This window comes from Haliotis rubra, unplaced genomic scaffold (genome assembly GCF_003918875.1).
Source record: "Haliotis rubra isolate DU_JTF1 unplaced genomic scaffold, ASM391887v1 Scf1032, whole genome shotgun sequence".
Classification (NCBI taxonomy): domain Eukaryota; kingdom Metazoa; phylum Mollusca; class Gastropoda; order Lepetellida; family Haliotidae; genus Haliotis; species Haliotis rubra.
The window spans coordinates 1,474-15,898 of record NW_025764929.1 but is presented as its reverse complement, the minus strand read 5'-3'; the positions used below and the strand labels follow the sequence as shown (position 1 = coordinate 15,898).

The 14,425-nt window shown below is 42.9% G+C and overlaps 2 long non-coding RNA genes across 2 annotated transcripts; one reads left to right on the top strand and one right to left on the bottom strand.

The window, feature by feature from the left end:
* Positions 1-3,895: 3,895 nt before the first annotated feature.
* LOC124273217 lies at positions 3,896-10,793 on the bottom strand. Its single transcript, XR_006897579.1, has 3 exons — positions 10,703-10,793; positions 7,650-7,655; positions 3,896-3,975 (listed from the first exon to the last, which is right to left on the bottom strand). It is a non-coding gene; the product is annotated as an uncharacterized LOC124273217 (long non-coding RNA).
* Positions 10,794-10,824: 31 nt separating this feature from the next.
* Positions 10,825-13,154, top strand: LOC124273209. Its single transcript, XR_006897577.1, has 3 exons — positions 10,825-10,909; positions 12,148-12,508; positions 12,928-13,154. It is a non-coding gene; the product is annotated as an uncharacterized LOC124273209 (long non-coding RNA).
* Positions 13,155-14,425: the final 1,271 nt, after the last annotated feature.

Below are 14,425 nucleotides of genomic sequence, written 5' to 3'. Positions count from 1 at the left end.
TGGCATGGGTTGATGTGGGGTTTGTTGTGTGGCACCAGAGGAGGGATACAGTTGGCACTAGGGGGAACGGGTGGCATGGGAGATACGGTGGCTATGGGGAATACGTGAAGCATGAGTGGTATGGGTTGATGTTGGGTTTGTTGTGTGGCACCAGATGAGGGATACAGTTGGCACTAGGGGAAACGGGTGGCATGGGAGATACGGTGGCTATGGGGAATACCGTGAAGCATGAGTGGTATGGGTTGATGTCGGGTGTTGTGTGGCACCAGAGGAGGGATACAGTTGGCACTAGGGGAACGGGTGGCATGGGGATAATGGTGGCTATAGAGATGGGAATACATGAGTGGCATGGGTTGATGTCGGGTGTTGTGTGGCACCAGAGGAGGGATACAGTTGACACTAGGGGGAAAGGGTGGCATGGGGATATGACTGGCAGGAGGGATACGGATGGCAGCGGTGTTATCGATGGCACGGCGGATACTATTGGAAGGAGGGATATGGGTGGCATGGGGGATACGATTGGTAGGAGGGATATGGGTGGCATGGGGGATACGATTGGTAGGAGGGATATGGGTGGCATGGGGGATACGATTGGTAGGAGGGATATGGGTGGCACGGGGATATTGGTAGGGGATATAGTAGGGAGGGATATGTGGCAACGGGGATATGATTGGTAGGAGGGATATAGGAGTGGTAACGGGGATATATGGGTGGCACGGGGGAGACAGGAGGGATATGGTGGCACCAGATTGGAGGAGGAATATGTGTGGCACGGGGATACTATTGGAGGATATGGCAACGGGGATATGATTGGTAGGAGGGATATGAGTGGCACCGGGGATACCAATATTGAAAGGAGGGATATGGGTGGCATGGGGATATGATTGGTAGGAGGGATATGGGTGGCATCTATGGGGATACCTGATGGTAGGAGGGATATATGTGTCATACGGGGAGGGGTAGGATATGTGGTGGCTCGGGGGATACAGGTGGAGGGATATGATGACCAGGAGTGGCTGACACGGGGATCGATGATTGGTAGGAGGGATATGTGTGGCACGGGGAGGAGGGATGATTACTGTAGGGAGGGATATGCGGTGTACGTTACTAATGAAAGGATAATGGGGATACGACAGGGAGGGATATGTGGCACCGGAGGATACGGGTGGGATAATAGGGGTGGCAATGGGGATACATGGAGGGAGGGATATGCATGGCACGGGGATGGGATTGATAGGAGGGATATGTGTGGCATCGGGGATACAATTGGTAGAGGGATATGTGTGGCACTGGCATGGGGGAGTGGATTGGTAGGAGGGGATATTGGTAGGAGGGATGGTGTATGGGGATACGATTGGTAGGAGGGATATAGGTAGCTGGGGATATGATGGGTTTATAACTGGGATCTGATTGACCAGGAGGGATATGTGTGGCTTCGGGGATCATGATTGTTAGGAGGGATATGGAGGTAACAGGGGATAATGATTGGTAGGAGGGATATGAGTGGCATGGACTGTGTGGGGGACGATTGGTAGGATGGATATGGGTGGCAGGACAGGACACGATTGGTAGGAAGGGATATGGTGTACAGAGGACAGGACTGCAGGGGATACAGTGGTGGAGGGGATGTGATTTGTAGGAGGGATATGTGTGGCACGGGGGATACTATTGGTAGGAGGGATATGAGGGCACAGGGGATATAATTGGTAGGAGGGATATGGGTGGCAGGGGATCCTACGATTGGTAGGAGGGATATGGGTGGCATGGGGGATATAATTGGTAGGAGGGATATGGGGTGGCACGGGGGATACGATTGGTGCGAGGAGGGATATGGGTGCGCACGGGGGATTGGTAGGTAGGGAGGGATATGGGTGGCACGGGGGATAATGATTGGATAGGAGGATATGGATGACGGGGATACTGATTGATAGGAGGGATATGGGTGGCACCGATATGCAGGTGCATGCAGTGTTTAAATGTGATGTCCCTTGTTTTGTTTCAGCTTTGTCAGTGTGATAGCCATGTTGTTTCTCCAATGTGGTCCATCATTGTGAGATCTGCATCGCTTAGATCTCTACTACTAACACTCCTATGTAACCCCACTGATAGCTGGTGCTGTTTACTCTGTAACATGTCTGATCATGTTGCAGGTATAAAATGTGATTCTGGTCGATGTCAGGGGCTGAACAAGGCCTCCAACTTGTATCGTCTGGGGAGTCTGATGATGGACCCCATCCTCCGTAGCTCACCTGCCTCCCAGGCCCAGCGTGTGGACGACATCCTCAACCGACTCATCAACAACCAGATCTCCGCCCATGAACTCACCACTGTCCTCACTCAGATCCAGGAACAAGCAGGTAAGCCCCCATCTCATGTCTGTCTGTGTGCAAAGATTTGCTCATTGTTTGACCGGCACTCTAGAAGTTGGTGAGTCAAGAATCTACATCTAAACATCACTCTGTGCAATAAACAAGAAGTTGTTATGCATATAGTGGAATGCTTCATTGAAAGAGGGGCGGTGGGGTAGCCTAGTGGTTAAAGCGTTAAGCTCGTCAGCTGGGGAAGACCAGGTTCGATTCCCCACATGGGTACAATGTGTGAAGCCCATTTCTGGTGTCCCCCTCCATTGATATTGCTGGAATGTTGCTAAAGCGGCGAAACCATACTCACTCATTAAAAGAGCTCACCTGTAACTGGCACAGGTCATCAATTCACCTCAGGTATGAATACACAATGCCGTTTAGAAAGTGGTCAAATGTAACATATGTTATATTTGAGATTACACTTTCTCTTGAAAGTACAGACTCTTGTACTTTTGGGGGTTGAGTCCTATCCAGGATTCAAACCCATGTGATTTCAGTGCCATGATTTACATAGTTGCCAACCTTAAGCAAGCTGAGATCCTGTGATATTTGAATTTAGTCCCAGTTTAACCCTGATTGTAATTACTGGTTTCTCAGCATCCTACCCTTTGCTCAAGGTTTCATTGAGTTGGTAAATACCATAGCCCTGTGTCCTTGTGGTCTATTTCATCAGGGGCGGTGGGGTAGCCTAGTGGTTAAAGCATTCGCTTGTCACGCCGAAGACCCGGGTTCGATTCCATACATGGGTACAATGTGTGAAGCCCATTTCTTTGTCCCCCGCCGTGATATAGCTGGAATATTGTTAAAAGCGGCGTAAAACTGAACTCACTCACTCACTCACTATTTCATCAGGCTGTGCCCAAAACATCTGACCAAATGTGCAGAAGCAGTACCAGCTGAACTGCAGGAAACTTTCCTTGACATTGGCATCATACCTTTTACCACACCAACTCAGTTTCAACTTTCAACTCTGTGAAAGAACGTAGAGGCTTTATCACCACATTATTAAGCTGACACAGTGTGTAATAACTGGAATACTGTACAAGGCAGTGTTAACTTCAGCACCTCATTTCTCATTTGCACTCTCTCTCACTCATTCATTCACTCACTTAACCACTCTCTTACTTAACCACTCACTCAACCACACACCCAGTCACACTTTCGACAGACTACTTCGGGTAAGGAATTTACCATTCAAATAATGATAAGTGCTGTAATGTCTCACTCACTCACTCACTCACTCACTCACTCACTCACTCCACTCCTCACTCACTCACTCACTCACTCACTCACTCACTCACTCACTCACTCACTCACTCACTCACTCACTCACTCACTCACTCACTCACTCACTCACTCACTCCTCCGCTCACTCACTCACTCACTCTCACTCCTCCTCCCACCAACTCAGTTTCAACTCTAATGTTACACCATACCTGTGACACGGTGATAAATCAACTCCCTCACTCACCCTGCAGGCCTGCCCAAGAGCCTCCAGCCCAGCACCACGAGCTACCAGCAGGAGCAGCCGGGCGTGTTGTCCAGCGGGAGGATGACCCCAACCTGAACAGACCCAGCAGAAACAATCAGTTCCTGTATGGCGACAACAACGCTGCTAAGGTCAGTTGGGACTGTAATCTCCTCCTCTTACACAAAGAATCGTTTGTATTGGGTTAATTAATCAGTCATAAATGGCTTTAACTTATTGCCTTCAAAAAGGATGAGCCTTGGGTGGTCCGTTTCATTGAAAATTAGGAAAGAGAAGGGGTGGAAATACATTGTAATATGAACAATAATTTGGTGGTTTTATGACTCTAGTGCAGTGTCTGCAGTTAAAATGTAATCATTTCATTTCCAGAAGAAAACAGTGGGTTTTACTGTGCATTCAATTTTACATGTTATTCTCAAGTGTTACATTATTGTGCCCTATGCACCCTGAAATGAGTGAATGCACACGATTTATGTTGTGAGTCTTGGGAGATGCACATATCTGGATCTTTGAAATGTATCCAACATTTCTATTCTGGTAAGAAACACTCTCTACATTCAGAGTGTCAGTGGTTGATTGTCATCTAATGTAACACTAGAATACACACAGGTGGACTAAAGGCTTTGAAAATATCACTGATGTGACAGATGTAACATTCTTGAAAATTAATGGATCCAGTGCTACCGAGAGTTCCCTTGACTCTAGCGAGATCCAATTGAATCTCGGTAGGGAATACCGAAGACTTTTAACTGTCTGCAGAGTCTGTGCTAATAAATGTAATATAAGTCCAATAAGGCTCACTTGTCATGCCGAAGACCCGGGTTTGATTCCCCACATGGGTGCAATGTGTGAAGCCCATTTCTGGTGTCCCCTGCCGTGATATTGCTGGAATATTGCTAAAAGCAGCATAAACTAAAACCTCTCTCTCACTGAAAACATGTACTAAGGCAGTCATGGTAAAGGGTGGGTGACCGTTTCTTGATGGACTTTACAGAAGCGAGCTAAGACTAAGAGGAGGAAACAGCTTGTGTTAGGATATGGTGACAAAGTGAGTTGTGTTTTATTGCCCTGTATGTGCTCAAGCTAATTCTTAAAAAATAACATTCTGTGGACTCAAAAGTCAGTACAAAGAGTATCATGGTCAGTTTTAGAACTTAAACTGAAAGTGAGTGTGAACCTAGAGTGGGTCTGTGGATTAGTGTTAAAAAGATACCATTTCAGAATTTCATTAACAACTTTATGATATGCCCTGTTAGCCAACACATAAGTCTGTGTAAACTCACAAACATTAACTTGGCTTATATTACTTTTCTATCTTTGTAACTTTGTTATTTTTACAATGAATAGCTATCATGCATCTCATGCCTTTTGTACACTCCATACTGTCCTTCACCTTGTTGTCTTTGTTACACTCATGACCTTGTTTTCATAGTGTCCTTGACCTTGTCTTTATAGTTACCTTGACCTTGTATTCTTACTGTCCTTGACCTTGTCTTGTAGGTACTGGACAGGTTATTTCGTCGCCATCAGCAAGTTGTCACACAGAGATGACATTATTGAATTAAGAATCTTTACACTGTTATTTCTGATTTTTTAAAATAAAATTGTGAATTAACCTGACTCAAAATCAAAATATGTTTATCAGTTCAAGTCAGCTTTCAACAGAGCACAGTAACACCATATAAAGGAAAGAGATTTAGATATTATGTTCACAGTAATGTGTAGTTGTATCTCATTGGTCTTAAGTCGATAAAGTTAGAGAGTAAATATAGCATGACATATGTTTTTTGGAATCAGCACATTATGAAGTTCCCATTTTCACACAATCAGTTCTCACATTAGGGAGGGGCGGTGGGGTAGCCTAGTGGTAAAAGTGTCCACTCGTCACGCCAAAGACCCATGTTCCATTCCCCACATGGGTGCCATGTGTGAAGCCCATTTCTTGTGTCCCCTTGATATTGCTGGAATATTCCTAAAACCATAACAGGGCTCGATTTAGTGCTTTGTTCCTTGCACTGGTGCAACCCAATATTATAAAGTGCAACCTAGTTATTACTCTAACTTGCACCAGGTGCAAGTCAATTTTTGAGTGGGTAAACTGCTGAATAAAACATCTAAGTAATTCAATAGCATATTTCATTCTTTACATATTGCAATAAAAGCAGTGCAACTGGAATTTGGCTGGTGCAACTATGTTTTTATCTTAGGTTGCACCTGGTGCAAGTAGGTTAACATCTCTTAAATTGAGCCCTGCATACTCACTCACTCATATTAGGGAAGGCAAGATGAAATTATTTTTTTTGGTCATGTTTTTTTCTCTGCCATGTAGGAATGTAAAACCAAATAAAAACAGATTTAAGTTAGAAAGAGAATTCATGAATGTGATAACACACAATTCAGGGAATTAGTTTGGAATGACAAGATATGATTTTTGCCAGATGCATATGTTGTTGCCATAGATACCACAGCTTGCGTCTAGTCAACCTTATGCTGCCAGAGTCCTATGGTGCTTGGTCTGGTATGATTATTTGAAACAATGCTGGGAAAGTTATATCTGATATCCAAATCTTGTGAAGTCTTATCTCTAATGCAATACAAATGCTTAGCTGCTGAGAAATGTTATTTGCCAAACTGACTTGCCTAGACGTAGGAGGGAGTCAATTTGGCAAGGGAAATGTTGAGTTCACTTTGAAAGGATCTTGTGCCAATTGTGGGTGGTGGGGTAGCCTAGTGGCTAAAGCGTTCGCTCGTCACGCCTAAGACTCGGGTTAGATTCCCCACATGGGTACAATGTGTGAAGCCCATTTCTGGTGACCCCCACCACAATATTGCTGGAATATTGCTAAAAGCGGCATAAGACCATACTCACTCACTCTAATCAGTAATTACACATCTTTATCTCTTGTGTAGACATGTGCCAGATATAGCAATAGGTGATTCAGTTCCAACAGGTCTCCATGTGAGAATATAGAAAGTGGCTGGGAGCCTCTAGATACCAAGTAGCAGTGTAGATATGTTTGGGATTTCATCAAGGTAAGCCATGGTGCTGTGTTCTTTTTGTGGCTTTGTTGCAATGCTTGATGCTATGTGGGTAAAGTGCTATACAAACTGTTACACATTTTCATATTTTAAAGGGCCAAGTGGTTAAAGTGTTCGATTCTCACGCTGAAGACCAGGGTTCAATTCCCCACATGGGTACAACGTGTGAAGCCATTTCTGGTTCTCCACCATGTTATTGCTCGGATATTGTTAAAATGTTTGCACATCATCCTAAGATCAAGGTTTGATTCCTCAGAAGGTTTCATGTCAAAAACCTCAAGCAGGATGTGCTGGAATACTGCATCGACCAATGAAAAACAGTACCATGTTTTACACCTATATTTATCCAATGAAATTGCTTCAGAAACAACATGTGAAAACTTTGTATGAGTGAACCGCCCCATTCTTGATATACTGCCAAATGATTGGTTGCCATCTCTTTATCCACAGAGATAACCACACAGAAATTGCTATTGAAAGTTATAGAGAACATTAGGCAATATCTCATTAAACCAGCCCACTTTGCATTGATATATGGAGATCAATTGTGAGAGATGGCCTCATTAGAATATTTATCCCTTTGTTTGTATCAATGTTACTTATCTGTATACTGCCTGGATTAGTGTTGGGAATTGGTTGAAATTTCACAATTGATAATTGCTTAATTACCAACGAACAATCATCGAAAAAAATTGGTTAGCATCATTTTTCAGATTTTCCTATCCAAGTTATTGCTGATATGTATAAGATGATGCAACTTGCTACTTTAAAGTGATGACTAATATATCATGAACATAAACTTCCTTGAGTCTTAGAGAAACATTCAGTCATGGCTTTTCAGTTAGTAAAGTGAGTTTTCTAAGAATTAAACACGTTTTCAGGCCCTGACAATTTCTAAGATATGTTTCATTGTCAAGTGTTGCAAAGACTAAAACAGTAGTTCCAAAATCATTAAATATCGATTATGAGAAAATGTGATCGATTGCTTGGTCGTTTGGTCACTGCGACCAATCTTCGATTATTTCAATTAATCGGAACACCACTAGCCTGGATACAACAAACCATCATGTGATAATGCTCCTAGTCATGTGATATAGAGTATGTATTCCTAGTAGCTGTTGATGGAGTCATCTGTCTTGATGTCCTTACATGTCATTATTTACAGAGGGGCGGTGGGGTAGCCTAGTGGTTAAAGCGTTGTCTCGTCACGCCGAAGACCCAGGTTCGAATCCCCACATGGGTACAATTTGTGAAGCCCATTTCTGGTGTCCCCCGCCGTGATGTTGCTGGAATATTGCTTAAAGCGGCGTAAAACCAAATTCAGTCAGTCAGTCATTATTTACAGAGTTGTCTATTTCAGTGTGTAAAAGACAACTCCTGTAACTCATGTTTATTGTGAAAGATGACTGCATCTGGACATTTAGGGTCTACCGATGGGGATTATGTGTAAGAATATAGGTTTGTGACCATATGTTTTTATTGTAAGGGGCAGCTTAGTGGATTGGATCGTCAGGCTTGTTGATTTCATTGTGATCATATCCCATCTGAGTAGATTAATACTGATAATGTCAATCACTGGATCATCTGGTCCAGACTCCATCATTTACAGACTGCCCTCATATAGCTGGGGGCGGTGGGGTAGCCTGGTGGTTAAAGCGTCCGCTTGTCACGCCGAAGTCCCGGGTTCGAATCCCCACATAGGCACAATGTGTGAAGCCCATTTCTGGTGTCCCCAGCCGTGATATTGCTTGAATATTGCTAAAAGCGGCGTAAAACCATACTCACTCACTCACTCATATAGCTAAATTGTTGCTAAGTGGTTTTGTAACTAACAAGCAAGCAGACAAATCATGGAGGATCAGCTGGCCACAATAGATGCTGAAAGTGGATTTTGGTATTAACAACATGTAGCATAATGATTCCACAGTTCAGATGGTGCTGTCACTATTGAGTGTGGTGCTCCTTGGGCTGCTGCATCTTTGTCCTCTTGTTGACTGGATGACTCATTGGTCACGCTGCAGTTGTAAGGTGTTGGTGTAAAGTTGTCGCCGTCCAGTGTTGGGAGTGGACTTGTTGCATCTAATGCAGCTGTATGAACATGGTGCATCTTACTGTAGCTTGACTAATGACTTGTGACACTTTATTCTTAATCTCTAATTACTTCATAGAAAGGAATGGTAAATGTGTTACTTAATTCAAGGCTACTAGCCATGGTTAATGAAAACAATGTTAAATAATTAATCCAAATTTTTTTAACAATTGAAAAATAGCTGTTTCTCTTGTTTTTGAATCTTGCAAATGCATTCCATCAAGTATTCCAAAGGGTAATGAGAGGGGTTTTAATACAGTCACTGGAGAGATGGTAATACAGTCAGGGAGGGATGGTAATATTGTGACTTTATTGATGGTAATACAGTGATGAGAGCAATGGTAATACAGTGAGAGCAATGGAGTGATGACATTACTGTGACAAGAGCAACGGTAATAATGTCACTGAAGGGATGGTAATACAGTCAGGGAGGTATGGTAATATTGTGACTTTATTGATGGTAATATTGTGACGAGAGCAATAGTAATACTGTCACTGGGGGTATGGTAATATTGTCAGGCAGGTATGGTAATACAGTCAGGAGAGGTATGGTAATACAGTCAGGGAGGTATGGTAATACAGTCAGGGAGGTATGGTAATATAGTCAGGGAGGTATGGTAATACAGTCAGGCAGGTATGGTAATACAGTCAGGGAGGTATGGTAATACAGTCAGGGAGGTATGGTAATATAGTCAGGCAGGTATGGTAATACAGTAATGAGACTGATGGTAATACAGTCAGGGAGGTATGGTAAAATAGTCAGGGAGGTATGGTAATATAGTCAGGGAGGTATGGTAATACAGTCAGGGAGGTATGGTAATATAGTCAGGGAGGTATGGTAATACAGTCAGGGAGGTATGGTAATACAGTCAGGGAGGTATGGTAATACAGTCAGGGAGGTATGGTAATACAGTCAGGGAGGTATGGTAATACAGTCAGGGAGGTATGGTAATATAGTCAGGGAGGTATGGTAATACAGTCAGGGAGGTATGGTAATACAGTCAGGGAGGTATGGTAATACAGTGACGAGATTGATGGTAATACAGTCAGGGAGGTATGGTAATACAGTCAGGGAGGTATGGTAATACAGTCAGGGAGGTATGGTAATACAGTCAGGGAGGTATGGTAATACAGTCAGGGAGGTATGGTAATACAGTCAGGGAGGTATGGTAATATAGTCAGGGAGGTATGGTAATACAGTCAGGGAGGTATGGTAATATAGTCAGGGAGGTATGGTAATACAGTGATGAGGGGGAAGTTTGTAATGGTTTCTCTTTGGCTATGGTTTGAGATAAACAAAACTTTACATATTAGTATAATTATTCATGCTCAAGACTCAGACCTGCTACATGTAGATATTAGATGGAACTCAGTGATGGAGACTTAGAGAAATTAAGCTCTTGTTCCATGGATGCTTCTACCTGTAAGTTTGCATAATTAGAAGTCTCTTTTTAGTTATTGTTACAGATAAGATACACAGATATATTTCATGGCATTAACCTCATGTCACCATTTTACAGATGTTTTCTGAGTACATATCTAAACAAGTAGTTTCGTAAAGAAAACTATGTTCTGCAAACAGAGAGAAAGTTCTGTTCTGGAATCTTGGATTCAGCTTGAGGTGTATTTCATAAGGTATAATGTCTCCATGTCCAGGGAATCCTGTTACGCCAGCTCTGTGTATGTCTGTAACGTCTGTATTCATGTTCTGTCTGTTGACACAGACGAGGGATCGAGCGTCACCTGGCGAGTACCTCCGCTATGACCAGTCCAACTACCAGGGAATATACGACTTCCGGTGCGAGAACTCAAGGGTGACGTGGGGATGTGTCCTCACGGCACGAAGCATTCAGGATGCACAGAACATGTGTGATGCCAACCCAGCATGTGAATCAATCGTCATCTACAGCTCACAGCCAGAGACTGAAAGTAAGGTTACAAGTAAATACGTGGGTAAACTAGAAAAATACATGAATTGTATAGCAGACTAAAATTATAACCTATTACTAAAACGAAGATTAAAAGCCTGCTTACAGCAGACTCGAATATATGTCCGACAGTCTTTGGCTCCAGGAATTAGTCTCATGTTCGGAGGCTTGAGTGATATATACTGGGTATTTCAGTCCAGTAATGTTTGCTAATAACAGTGCGTGGTCTACACTGAGATCAACTGAAAATGATATGACAGTAGCAGAGATGCCAACCCTTACGCTTTCGGCGTAATTATTATGATTTTGACCATTAAATTACGCCATTACACTTAATCTGTGAAAATTACGCTTTTCTACCCGTTTTGCGAAAATCAATAAAGTGGATAAAATTTCACAGGGAATAGTTTTCGTAACGCACTAGTGCAGGGGTTCAGAAATGGCCTTACACCAATAGGAATCGCTTACTCTTAGCAATGCGCTCATTCCAATTAACTTGTAAGGAATTAAAGTATTTTGTGTCACCTGACCAACAATTTTTGATGTATGGAACTGCATAATGATTGGTCACGTGTATTTCTGTCTAGAATCTTTCCTATTCATGTGAATAAACCTTTTTAAAAGTAATTTTTATAAAGTTATCACCTTTCACTATGTAAGTGTTTTAAGTATTACACTTTTTAGGTCCAAATTACACTTTTTGACCTCCAGTATTACACTTAGGCCCAAAATAGGGTTGGCATCTCTGCAGTAGACTGGTCTGTTAATCCATCAAGCTATACCTAAAAACTTTATTTCAAAGGAAAGTTATAGGCGTAAAATGTAATGCCTAGTGCTTCGCAAGTTCACAAGATGTTGATGAAAATGTAATAACTTCATTGCTGTTTCCTTTTGACCCGTGAAGATCCAGGTTAGAATTGATCTTCAGCAACCCATGCTTGTCGTAAGAGGCGACTAACAGGATCGGGTGGTCAGACTTGCTGACTTGGTTGACACATGTCATCGTATCCCATTTGCGTAGATTGATGCTCATGATGTTGATCACTGGAATATATGGTCCTGACTCGATTATTTACAGACCGCCGCCATATAGCTGGAATATTGCTGAGAACAGCGCCAATCAGTCAGTCAGTCCTTTTGGGGGTCTCTTGATCAGAATGTGTAGCAGTAAAACTGATGTTTCCCAGTTGTATTGTTTCTCTCAAGTACATCACAGCCATTGACATCGTTCTGCTTCAGACCTGATGACAATAATACTGAAGAACTCCAGCGCCTCCAACCCCCAGCTGTCTGCAGGAACCACGCTGTTCATACGTCGGGGGGGCGGGGAAAACAAAACAGGTCAACAACGATGAGCCTAACAACAATCGACAGGACAACACTATCAACAATGACAATAACGGTCAGAGCAATAACCAGAACAACAAGAATGGTGATGAACAAAAAAAGGAGCAGTCACATGACCAGAATGATGGCAGAGCGCCACCTGCTGGGCAGCAGCCTATGTCACGTGACACATGTGTTAAGCGAAGCTTTATGAGCCATGAGGAGGCTTACAAGAGTCGAGAGAGGAGGCTTATGACACACCTGGGACTAAAAGGTAGGTACCGACATAAGGAACATTTTGTAAAACCTCAGGCGGGTAGCCTAGTGGTTAAAGTGTTCGTTTGACACAACGAAGACCCAGGTTAGATTCCACACATGGGTATAAATGTGTGAAGCCCATTTCTGGTGTCCCCTGCAGTTATATTGCTGTAATATTGCTGGAAGAGGCGTAAAACCATACTCACTCACTAGGGTGGTCTCAAGGGGTCAGCCACCTATGAGATCAGGTGGTTCATCTCACTGACGTGTTTGATTTCATCCTGATGACATCAATCGCTGCTCATACTATCAACCACTAGTTTGTCTGATCCTGACTTGATTATTTATAGGCTGCCGTCATATAACCAGGATATGGCTGAGTGTGGCATTAAACAAACAAACAAACAAACAAACAAAGAGTGTTTTTCATTCAAGGCTACCGAGAGACTGACTGGTTCAGGGCCGTTGTGAGTGGGTCAGTGGCGTCTGTGTCTGGCATCCTTCCAGCCACCGGGAACCAGCCCAAGGGTGGCAAGGCGGTGCTCAAGTTCATCCCTAGTAGTGAGCAAATGCCGGTGTCCAAGGCTCTGTTTATTTCTGAGAGAGGCCCAGAACAATTCCACAGCTCGTACGCCATCGTCTACCAACTCGACAGACTACTTGGGGTAAGGAATTTACCCTTCAAATAATGACAAGTGCTCCTGTGTTTCACAAAGTGGAAAACGTCTGAGACATGCATGACCACAAACTTTATCACCACTTTAAGCTGACACAGTGTATGACTTGAATACTGTTCAAGGCAGTGTTAACTCCTCAAGACCTCATTCAGACTCACTCACTCACTTTCTCTCTCTCCCTCTCTCTCTCTTGCTGGCACGCACATATGCATGCACTGACTGACTCACTCAGTAACATTCTGGTTATAAAAGCACTAACATGTGATGGTATATGATAGCACTAACATGTGATGGTATATGATAGCACTAACATGTGATGGTATATGATAGCACTAACATGTGATGGTATATGATAGCACTAACATGTGATGGTATATGATAGCACTAATATCTTCTGAAAGTGATGCTAAGAGCCAAGGTGGGAGTTGTTGGGACATGGTTTTGACTGATAAACAATGTTGCTTTTTGCTTTTTATCCCACCGCATGTAATGCGGTGGGATATAGTCGCCGCCTAGAATCATCCGGTCGTCCGTCCGTCCGTCCGCCCGTCCGTAATCATTTTGTTTCCCTACCATAACTCAAAGACCGCTCGATATTTTTTAACCAAAATTGGTAGATATGTCAAACATAACCTAAGGTGGTGCCTTTTGCTATTTACAGATAATTGTCATTTTATTTTTCTCGGTTTCCATGGAAACGCTTTTGGACTTAGTCTTAAAGAAGGGTGGGCTTCGCTTCCGAGCATAACTCAAGAACCATTCAATATTTTTCAACAAAACTTGGTAGATATATCAAACAGATCCTAAAGTGGTGCCTTTTGCTATTTACAGATTTTGGCATTTTTATTTTTCCCGGTTTCCATGGAAACAATTCGGACTTTGTCCCAAAAGTGAGGGGTGGGCTTCTGCTTCCAACAAAAGAGCATAACTCAAGAACCGCTCAATATTTTTCAACAAAAGTTGGTAGATATATCAAACAGAACCATGAGGGGTGCCTTTTGGTATTTGCAGATTTTGTCATTTTATTTTTCCCGGTTTCCATGGAAACATTTTGGACTTAGTCTCAAAAAAGTAAGGATTGCTTTCGCTTTCCGGAGCATAACTCAAGAACCATTCAATATTTTTCAACAAAACTTGGTAGATATATCAAACAGATCCTAAAGTTGTGCCTTTTGCTATTTGCAGATTTTGGTATTTTATTTTTCCCGGGTTTCCATGGAAACGATTCGGACTTAATCCCAAAAGTGAGGGGTGGG